Source organism: Eriocheir sinensis, chromosome 15 (assembly GCF_024679095.1).
Source record: "Eriocheir sinensis breed Jianghai 21 chromosome 15, ASM2467909v1, whole genome shotgun sequence".
NCBI lineage: Eukaryota > Metazoa > Arthropoda > Malacostraca > Decapoda > Varunidae > Eriocheir > Eriocheir sinensis.
Genome location: NC_066523.1, coordinates 5302803 through 5314895, shown reverse-complemented (window position 1 = coordinate 5314895; position 12093 = coordinate 5302803).

Sequence of the window (12093 nt, the reverse complement as noted above, 5' to 3'; positions counted from 1 at the left end):
ACAGAGACTGAGAGAGACAGACAGAGACAGAGACAGAGACAGAGAGAGAGAGAGAGAGAGAGAGAGAGAGAGAGAGAGAGAGAGAGAGAGAATGACAGATTGACAACAATGACACAATCCCGGGCCGACGCATTTCATCCACACAAACAACCCGTGAACGCCACTTTGCATATACACGCGAGGGGCGAAAAAATGATATATACACCCTGAAAATATATATGAACAGGAGGAGGAGGAGGAGGAGGAGGAGGGGGGGGGATAGTAGGCAGGGTAGAAGAGAAAACAGAGAAATAGAGTAAGGGGTTAAACGTAGAGGGAAAGAAGGAAAGGAGGAATGAAGATGCATAGATATAAAAAAGAAGAGTAGGAATAACAATAGTGAGAAAGAGAAAGAAGAGTATAAATTAGGAAGGAAAAAATAAACAAAATTAAGAAAGTCTGATGTCAATAGATAATAAACAAAGATAGATACATATATAAATAAATAAATGGGAAAATAGATAAGTAGATATAGAGAGGGGGGTTATGATAGAAATGAAAGAGGTAACGTAAGGTAAGGTAGGGTAAGGTAAGGTAAGGTAATATGAGGTAAGGTAAGGTAAGGTAAGGTAAGGTAAGGTAAGGTAAGGTAAGGTAAGGTAAGGTATGGTAATGTAAGGTGAGGTAAGGTAAGGTAAGGTAAGGTAAGGTAAGGTAAGGTAAGGTAAGGTAAGGTAAGGTAAGGTAAGGTAACGTAAGGTAAGGTAAGGAGGGAGGGAGGTAAGCACGAAGAAGAGAGAATGAATGGAGGAGAAGGTGGTGCATGAAGGAGGAGGAAGGGGAGGCAGAAGAAGTATCTACACACAAGGCAACTAACCCCCAACATCTCCACCCACTCCCCCCCCCCCAGCCCCCCAACCCAAATCATGGTAGACTGAACTAGGATAAAACGTTCCTTCCTCTCACAACTGCCTTTCAGCTCACACTTAACCCCCTCACCCCACTCTCACCTACACCTTCATCTCAACCCCCTCCCTCCCCCCTACCCGCACCTGCCTTTCAATTAACCCTCTCCCCCCTTACCTCCCCCCTCCCCCTACTCTTTTCTCCCACTGAACTCCCTCACCTTTCCCCCTTCCCTCTCATCTCCCCTCTTCACCCCCACTCCCCTCTCCCCTTCTCCACAACTCCTTTCTCCTATTACTGAATCTCGAGCTCCCCCTTCCCCTTCCCCTTCCCCTTCCCCTCATTCCCCCCCCCCCCCAAACAAGCTCAATCAGTTGACTCTTCTAAACAGGCGCGGCGAGCATGAGCCAAAGACCCATTGATTCGGAGGGCGAGGCGAGAGGAGACAAGATTAGGTGGGTGGAAGGGGTGAGGGAGGAAGGAGGAGGTGCGGGACGGCAGGTGAAGAAGAAAGGGTGGGGTGTGGTTGGGAGTGGAGGAGGGAAGGGGTCGGGAGAGGAAAGGCAGGTGAAGAGAGAGAAGGGTAGAGAAAGGTAGAGGTGAGGAAAGGAATAAAAGCGAGGAGAGGAGAAAGGAGGGTGAAGGGAGGGAAGGAGAGGTAAGGGAAGAAAGAAGGTTAGGGAAGGGAGAGGAAGGAATAGAGAAAGGAAAGAAAAGGTAGGAGAGGGAAGGGAAAGAATGGAAAAAAGAAATTAAGAGGAAAGGGAAGGGATAGTGGTGAAGGGAGGGAAGAAAAGGGTATTTAAGATGATGAAATGGAAAAAAAAGGGGGAAGGGAAGGGAAGGGAAGGGAAAGGAAGGGGCAGAGTGGGATGGAGTCGGAGGGAGAAAAGAAATACAGACAGACAGAAACAGTGACCCAGACAGACAGACACAGAGAGAGAGAGAATGCAAATCGACAACATATCATCTTTAACAGTGATTGGCTGCTTCAAATACAGGTTCACGCAGCGACCGCTCTTGATTGGTTGAGCGGCTTTAGGGGGGGGGGGGGGGGGTAAGGGTCCTCATCTCGCCCCCTCCCCTCCCCCAACCAGGTATTACCACTAATTAGGTCTCAGGCAGGTAAGAAGGTGGGGGGGAGGGTAAATAAGAGGGAGAATGAGGGATGAAGAAGGAGGAGGAGGAAGAGGAGGAGGAGAAAGGACCGCAGAAGAGGGATGCAGGAGGAGGACGAGGAGGTAGAGGAAGATGAACTGGCGGGGAAGAGAGGAGGAAGAGGATATGAAGGGAACAAAGAGGGGAAGGAAGAGAGGAAGAGGAGGAGGAGGAAGGAGGAGGAAAAAGAGGAAGAGGCACTGGAAGGAAAGGAGAGAAAGAAAAAGAAGGATGAAGATGAGAGAGAGAGAGAGAGAGAGAGAGAGAGAGAGAGAGAGAGAGAGAGAGAGAGAGAGAGAGAGAGAGAGAGAGAGAGAGAGAGAGAGAGAGAGAGAGAGAGAGAGAGAGAGAGAGAGAGAGAGAGAGAGAGAGAGAGAGAGAGAGAGAGAAATTTAAAGCGACACTCACTCTCAAGTCGGGTGGGTGGTTCACTGCTTCAGAATCAGTCTTGCTTTGAGAGTCGAAACGCTTCGGTCAACAAGAACAAAACAAAAACAACTTAAAATCCACTTAATTCAAAAAGTTGGAATTTTAAGAGTTCGCTTCAAATTATGAGTAAACGAGGAAAACATTTTATTTGTCTTCTTTTTCTTTATTTTTCTTTACTTTTTTCTCTTCATTTTCTCTTCATTATTTTTCTCTTCTTTATTTCCATTTATCATTCTCCATTTTTTTTCATACATAATGAGGAAAAAGGAAGGAGAGGAAAAAGGAAGGAGTGGAAAAGGTCTGTGTGTGTGTGTGTGTGTGTGTGTGTGTGTGTGTGTGTGTGTGTGTGTGTGTGTGTAAATTCATAGCACTCCATCATGTATGAATGTATATATGTATGTTTCAATGTGCATATTTCTATCTCTCTCTGGCGTGCGTTTCAATCTGCCTCGTGTTTGTGTTTAAATTTCACTTAGTTTTTATTTTTTTCATTCGGTCCAGTCATATTTATTTATCCGTCAATTTTATTTACTGACGTGTATTTATTTTGTCTTTCACTGAATCATCTCACTCGTTCACTCCTACCTCCCCTCACTCACTCACTCACTCACTCACTCACTCACTTCATTCCTCCCTCTCTCCCTCTTTCAGTCAGTCAGTCAGTAAGCCACTAACTCAACTAATTCAATTTTAAGAAGAAGATGAAGAAGAAGAAGAAGAAGAAGAAGAGCAGCAACAACAACAATAGCAGCACCAATGATGATGATAATAATAATAATAATAATAATAATAATAATAATAATAATAATAATAATAATAATAATAATAATAATAATAATAATAATAATAATAATAATAATATCCGTCATCATCAACACACTTTATATTAAATTCACAATCTGGAAAACTACTTCATCCAGATCATCTCACTTGTATATCAGCAGCACAAATAAAAATATAATAATAAATCTGATTAAGAAAATAAGTTTAATCCGTGTTAGTAAAAAAGTATTGAAGAATGTGACGAGGCGGCGCTCAAATACATAATAATAATAATAATAATAATAATAATAATAATAATAATAATAATAATAATAATAATAATAATACGATGGGACGAGTATTTTGAATTAGAGATGAATGTTCTGCACTGCTAAGCGTAAAAACAAACAAATGAATAAATGAGTGAATAGAGAATGAAAGAAGGAAGTCAACAAATAAATATCTCGTCCACTTCATTACTTATTTCAATTTCTTTCTTATTCTCTTTTTCTTACGTTATTTTTCTTTCGTCATAGAGCAGATAAAGAATGAAAAAAGAACGAAAAAAGAAAGAGAGAGAGAAGGAAATCAACAAATAAATATATCTCATGCCCATTGCTCTACTTATTTCCATCTCTATTTTTTTCTCTTTTCGTAACATATTTTTCTATTATTACCGAGTTCAAAAAGCCTGAAGCATCAACCCCCTCTCCTCTTTCACCTCTTATCTCCCTCCCTTCCCCCCTATCCTCAACCTCCTCTTCCTCCCAGTACTACCTGTCTTGCCTCCTCCCCATATCTCCTCTCCTTCCTACCCCCTTTCTTTTCCTTCATCTATCCCTCTTACGTTTACTCCCTTAACTTCACTTACTTCTTCCCTTCCTCCCTTCCAATCTCTCTAAGTTTTCAACACTCCTTACTTTCCTTTTTTATATTTCTTTTTTTTCCCTTTACTTCTTCTCCCTTCATCCCTCTCCTTCTCTGCAACCCACTATCATGCATTCTTATACTCCTCTTCACCACCAACATCAACACCATACATCACCATTTACCAACATCACCACCACCACCACCCACAACAAGTCCTCTTCTCCAATTATTTTCTTACTAATCGTCACGTTCCATCACCATTTACCATCAATACCAACAACCCCACAGCCACGCACATTACCATCATCACTACCACCACCAACCACCACCATCACCACTATCCACTATTACCAACACAGTTACCCAAAACGACTCCTCACCACCACCACCACCACCACTAACACCTCGGGAAGCCCTTCTTGAAAGCGGCATAACTCTGATCAACAAACTCTCTCTAAGGGGGAAGACCCGTAACCATGGCAACCAGAGTCCGTAACCTATATATCCCGACTACCTCAACACCACCACCACCACCACCACCATCAATACCAGCCACCATTAAAACCACTGTCGCCAATACAAACACCACCGCGTCCACTTCCACAACCACCACCATCACTACTAATGCCAGTTCCACCAATACCTCTATCACCACCACCATCACCATTACATTTTCAACTCCAATTATGCTCGCCCACACGTCAATCACCGCTTGTTCCATTACCATCACCACCACCACCATCACCACCGACACCAACAACAACAACCATCACCACCACCAGCACCACTATCACCATCATCACCACTTCCACCAGAGCAAGAAATGGTGATAACATTAATATTTTTCAATTTCCTTGCATCCACTATCACCAATATTACCTTCCTCCTCCTCCTCCTCCTCCTTTCTCTCCTCCTCATCCTGTTCTTGCTTCTCCTTCTCATAATACTCTTGTTTTTCATATTCTTCGTCTTCTTTTTCTTCCTCCTCCTCCTATATTTCTTCTTTCTCTTCTTCTTCTTCTTCTTCTTCTTCTTCTTCTTCTTCTTCTTCTTCTTCTTCTTCTTCTTCTTCTTCTTCCTCCTCCTCCTCCTCCTCCTCTCCGACACCCAGCATGGCTTCAGAAACAAGCGCTCCTGCTTAACGAATCTATTAGAATTCTTCCAAGGTATATATAAGAACTGGGATGAGCACATCCCCAGTGATGTTATATACTTGGACTTTCAGAAAGCCTTCGACAAGGTACCGCACGAGCGACTCCTTTAGAAACTACACTCGGCGGGCACTGGAGTCAATACCAACGTGGATAAGAGATTGGCTCACCGACAGAAAACAACGAGTACTACTCAACGGACAGCCTTCCGATTGGCTTCCAGTCACTAGTTGCGTGCCTCAAGGGTCAGCCCTGTGACCCATTCTCTTCATCATATATATCAACTACCTAGAATCAGGACTGAAATCCACAATATCGAAATATGCTGACGACACCAAGGTGGGTGGAAAGGCCCTCCCAAAGACCGACTGCGAAATCATTCAGAAAGACCTCAGTCACATTATCGAATGGACGGAAAAATGGCAAATGTCCTTTAAATGTTGACAAATGCAAAGTCATGCACATTGGGTCCAGAAATAGTAACCACACATACATCATGAATGGGAAACCTCTGCAGGCGATTCAGAAGGAAAAGGATCTTGGAGTCACTATCAGCAGTGACCTGAAGCACGCGAATCACTGTAAAAAATCATATAACAAAGCCAACACTATGATCGGGTTCATAGCGAGGAACTTCGAGTGCAAAACGCCAGACGTGATGCTATCCTTGTATAATTCCAAGACCGCATCTCGAGTATGCAGTGCAGTTCTGGTCTCCTAATTACAGAAAGGACATTGATTTACTGGAGAGGATCCAACGACGTGCCTCGAAGATGAATCCAACCTTAAGGGCTCAACCGTACGAGGAACGACTCAAGCGATTAAATCTCTTTATAATGGAGAAAAGACGCCTACGAGGGGATATGATTCAAGTCTTCAAGTATCTGAAAAGGTTCAATAACGTCGATTACTCCAAATTCTATGAAGTGCAAACCAACTCAAGAACTAGAAATAACGGTTTACCCATCCAGTCGTCGATGTAACACTGACATTGGAAGGAGTTTCTTTTCAAACCGAGTCATCCGCGACTGGAACAATCTTCCCTCAGAAGTAGTAAATGCGAATACCATCAACTTCAAATATAGAATCGACCGTCATTTCGCTGCGTTAAGAGTAAACTGAATTCCAAGGTGCATTAATCTGCTTCTCAGTCCCCAAGTGGCTATCGAGCAGATTAATTCACCAAAGCGGGCAACCTCATAATGAGCCAATGGGCTTTCTGTTGCCTGCATTTCCATGTTTCAATGTTTCCATGTTTCCTTGTGGTTAAATCTTCGTGTCTGGCGTGAAATATTTTTCTCTCTTCCTTTTTTCTCCTCTTCCCTTGCGTCTCCAGGCAGAAATAACTCTCCCTCCCGTTTGCTCAGGTGCTCTCTCTCTCTCTCTTTAAACTGACGAATCTAAAGTACACAGCATATTTGTATTTCGCCGACGACACTTTATGCGATCGTTCGAGTAGCATATGTCACTTTTTCTCGTGCATTATTTTAAAAGCCCTTTACACTTGCTCACTGTGTATTTAGCATCACTAGTGGTGTGGGGCATGTTCTTCGCCACCTGTGAGCAGCCACTTTTACCTGCTGGGTGGACATATCCCTCACTGTTGGCCCTGCTGCAGTGAATGTGTTCCACAGGCGGGACACCCTGGAGGTGAAGGTCCGTTGGTGCTGGCTGGCGCGTGACCTCGGCACCCCGACCTGCTCGTGGCTGGAGAGTACCGTTCTCGTATCTCTCACAGCCTCAGTCTCGCCAGGTGTGGTACTCCTTGTACCTGGGCCTTGTGGAACACCACCAGCGCAGCGACGTCCCGGCGGTGCTCCAGAGTGTCTAGATGTATAATATCCTGAGGGGGCGGCTGGGGGTTGTTCTCCTGTAACAGTCGCTGCACCCGTCGCTCCACCTTGTCCAGTCTCTGCAGGTGTGTGGCAGCGCTGGACATCCAGGTCAGAGCCCCGTACTCCAGGTAGGATCTTACCTGGGCCTTGTAGAGGAGCATAATTCCTCGCTTGTCGAGGAAATTAGCCACTCTACGAAGGGCAGAGACACGTAGGGAGGCTTGGTGGGTGACGTGTTTCAGGTGGCGGTCGAAGAGCAGCTCTCGGTCCAAGTCCACTCCGAGGATCCTGACGTAATCCTGGAGCGGGAGGGTGACGGAGCCAAACATCACCCTTCCTTCGACAGCTTGTGTGGCTGCCGGGGACCGAGAGATCACCATCGCCTGAGTCTTCTCAGGAGCAAAGTTCACCTGCCAGCGCTCCCCCCACTCCCGTATCAAGCGTAGTTGCTGGTTGATCTCAGCAACCGCTTGCTGGCTTTCTTGGCGAGGGTAGGAGAGGGAGAGTGTGCAGTCGTCAGCGTATGCAGAGACTGCTGGCACACTCTTGAGAAGGTCGTCGATGTACAGATTCCAGAGGACAGGTCCCAGCACAGATCCCTGAGGGACTGAGGCACCCACTGGGAGGTCCTTGGACTGCTGGCCGCTGACGACGACGTGGAGGCTTCTTCCTTGAAGGTAGTCGCTCATCAGCATCAGCAAGTGTCCTTGGATGCCTTTGGCACGAAGCTTCTCCAGCAAGCCCGCGTGCCACACCCGGTCAAAAGCACCCGCGATGTCGAGAGCGACGACAATGGTATCCAGGCCGGTGTCTAGTGAATCCTGCCAATCCCTGGAGAGGAGCAGCAGGAGGTCTGAAGTGAAGCGGCCAGATCTGAACCCAAACTGCTGGTCAGTGATGAGGGCGTTGTTCTCGAGGTGGCGGGTGATGGCCTCCACCACTATTCTCTCGAAGATTTTTCCAACTACAGACAGGAGGGAGATAGGCCTCTCTCTCTCTCTCTCTCTCTCTCTCTCTCTCTCTCTCTCTCTCTCTCCCTCATTTCCTTTCCTTTCAGTTTTTTTCTTTTCTTTTTCTCTCCACTGTCTTCTGTTTTCCTCTTCTTTACCTCTTCCTTATTCTCTCTCTTTCCCTTTCCGTCTTCCCTCCTCTCTCTCTCTCTCTCTCTCTCTCTCTCTCTCTCTCCCAAACCAATTTGTCAATCTGTCATTCTACATACGACTTACATTTTCTTTCTTTCACTTCACTTTCACTTTTCCTCAATCTAGGCAACCACTCCAGGCTTCCTTTCGTCCTTCCTTTATTTTTTCCTTAATCTCTTCCTTTTATCATTCGTTATTTTATTCATACATACATTCTTTTCTTTTTCTTTCTTACTTTCTTTTTTCTCCCATTTATCTTTCGTTCTTTTATATAAACATCGATACATTTTCTTTCTTGTTTTCACTTTCGTTTTCTTTCTTTTGTCTTACTTTTTCTTTCTTTCTTCTCTCCTTCATTTCTTTTCTTTTTCTTTATCTATGTATCATTCCTTCCTTCCTTCCTTTTTCGTCCTTTCTTTTTTATACATTTTTTCCCTCTCATTTTTTTTATTTATTTTTATGTCCCATCCTTCCTACCTTCCTCATTTGTTCTTTCTTTTTCTTCCCTTCCTTCCTTTCTTCCTTCCTTCCTTCCTTCCTAACCTTTCTTCCTAGGTCCTTTCTTTTTTCTCTCCCTCTTTCCCTCCTTCCTTCCTTTCTTCTTTCGTCCAGTCCTTTACTTTCTTCCCTTCAAATTTTCCTTCCATCTTACGGTCTTTTATTCATCCATAACCACTCTTCTTATGTTTTCTTATTTCCTATTTTTCCTTATTTCTCCCTTCCATCCTTCCTTCCTTCCTAGCTTCTTCTAATTCCTCACACTTCCTCCACACACACTCTCTTTCCACTCCTCCTTCACTCCATTCTCCTCAACATTATTCACCCTCACCACCACCACCACCACCATCACCACCACCACCACGATCACCACCACCACCACAAAGCCTTCACTCTCCCCACCAAATTTATTCTTTTTAATCGTTGTTTTCCTTCCCCCTTTATCGCCACCTCTCCTTGATAAGTCTGTTTTCATCTCAAGCTTCTTAAAGGCGAGAAAAAGAAGAATGGAGGAAGCGAAGAGGAGGAGGAGGAGGAGGAGGAGGAGGAGGAGGAGGAAGAGGAGGAGGTGAAATTGGAGAAGCGAAAGAGGAGGGCGAGAAGAAAGATGAGGAGAAAGAGGAGGAGGAAGAAGAGGAGCAGAAAATGGAAAATAAGAAATAAAGAAGAAAGAAGAAAGAGGAAGAAGAAGAAGAAGAAGAAGAAAAGAACAACAACAACAACAACAACAACAACAACAACAACAACAACAACAACAACAACAACAACAAGAGAATTGAAAACGAAAGTAAAAAACAAGAAAAAGAAAAATATCAAACAAGGGCAAAAAGGATAGGAACGAAAAGGGAGGAGGACGAGGAGGAGGAGGAGGAGGAGGAGGAGGAGGAGGAGGAGGAGGACGAGGACGAGGAGGAGGATGCGGACGGCAGTAAAGGAGAGTAGGAGGGAAGGAGAGACATAAAGAGTAAAGGCAGTGAGAAGAATTACCTTGACCACGCCCCCCCCCCTCTCTCTCTCTCTCTCTCTCTCTCTCTGCCCCCCCTCCCCCCAAAAAAGATAAATTATTTGAGTCTGTGTTCAAAATTTTCTACGACACAAACGCGACAGAAAATGGGAAAAGGTGAGGTTGAGAATTTGTCCGTTTTCTTATGATTTAGTTATTATTATTATTATTATTATTATTATTATTATTATTATTATTATTATTATTATTATTATTATTATTATTATTATTTTTATTATTATTATTATTTTTATTATTATTGTTGTTCTTACTAATCCGCCCTCCCTATCCATTTATCTCTATCTATCTATATTTTTTTATAATTGTTGTTGTTGTTGTTGTCCTAGTTGTTATTGTTGTTAACATTTCTTTTACTAATTCTCAAACCATTTTATCTCCCTCCCTTTCTACCTTTTCTCCTTCCTTCCTTCATCCCTTCCTTTCTCCTTCGTCTTCTTCTTCACCATCTTTTAACTCCTTCAACTCCTCCTCCTCCTTCTCCCCCCCCCTCCTCCTCTTCCTCCTCCTTCCCCCCCCCCTCTCCTCCTCCTCCTAATACATGCAGATTCACTCCTATATTTTAAGTCACGTTCTGTTCATTCTTCTCAAAGGCAACATTAATATCCATAAAGCGAACGAGAGAGAGAGAGAGAGAGAGAGAGAGAGAGAGAGAGAGAGAGAGAGAGAGAGAGAGAGAGAGAGAGAGAGAGAGAGAGAGAGAGAGAGAGAGAGAGAGAGAGAGTCAACGGAAGCACCTCGACCAGCTTCCCGGTGGAGGCCTCCGTTCCACAGGGGTCCGTCCTTGGACCTATTCTGTGGAACATATACTTTAACGACCTCCTGCAAACCATCCCGGCAGCAAGCGCTTACGCCGACGACTGCACCCTCTCCAGAACATACAAGAGGGAGGAAGCCCAGGACGTGATAGAGTCCGTCAACAGACAGTTGGCAGACATAATGGCCTGGGGAAAGAGGTGGCAAGTCAGGTTTGCCCCTGACAAAACCCAGGCCATGGTAATATCACGTTCTCGGGAGGACGCGAGGCAACTCCACGGCAGACTGAGATTCGGGAATGACACCATCCCTCTGCAGTCCAGCGTCGACATCCTGGGCGTGGAGGTGGACTCCCAGCTGCGGTTTGACCGTCACCTTGAAAGGGTGGCGCAAAAAGCCTCCCAGAAGGTGAACCTCCTGCGCCGCATGAAGAACCTCCTCGATGCTGAAGGCCTGAACACCCTCTATAAGGCACAAGTCCGTCCAGTGATGGAGTATGCACCGCTCACCTGGATGGCCAGCGCCCGCTGCCACCTCAACCTGCTAGACAAGGTGCAGAGGAGGGCTGAACGCCTCATCAACGGCACCCAGCACCACCGACCGAGCCAGTGGGAGACACAGCGACAACAACAACAACAACAACACCCACACGAAGGAAGGGCAAGACCAGCCACGAACCAGCTGAATAGCCTGGAGCACCGTCGCCGCGTCGCTGCCCTGACGGTGCTACAAGGCACAAGTGGGCCTAGTGCCCCACCTGACGGACCTGAGGGCTACCTGAGGAGGTCTGAGCGCAGCACGAGAACGGTGCTGAGCAACGCCTCCTCCTGGAAGTGCCAATGGCCCGCTCCAGCACCCACCAACGTGCCTTCTCCATCGCAGCGGTGGTGTGGTGGAACAACCTCACTGCTGATGTGGATGTGACACAACTGTCCACTCAGCAGATGAAGGTTGCGTCCCACAGGTGGCTACTCCTACACCCACCGTAAATATATATATATATATATATATATATATATATATATATATATATATATATATATATATATATATATATATATATATATGTATAATATATTGTATAATAATTGTATAATATAATCGGCAGAAGCTTTTAAATAGCTCCCCAACGGTCGGGGGAACTTTAGCATAGACAAATAATACTGCCATGTACTAATGTACTGAACACGTTTAAATAAAAAAATAAAAAATAAAAGAGAGAGAGAGAGAGAGAGAGAGAGAGAGAGAGAGAGAGAGAGAGAGAGAGAGAGAGAGAGAGAGAGAGAGAGAGAGAGAGAGAGAGAGAGAGAGAGAGAGAGAGATGGGAGGATAGAATGAAGGAAAAGGAGTGAAAGAAAGACTGACAATGAATAATGGAAAGAAAAGATAAAACAATGAAATAAAAAGACGAAAGATATGAAAACAAGGAATAAAAGAATATAAAAGAATAAAAGAATGACAAAAAAAGGAAGGAAAAATAGAAAACGTGAAAAAATAACTTAGAGAAAGAAAGAAAACGAAGAATAAAGGAAGGGAAAGGCGTGAGAAAACAGACGTAGAGAAGGAAAGAGAAAACAAAGAACGAA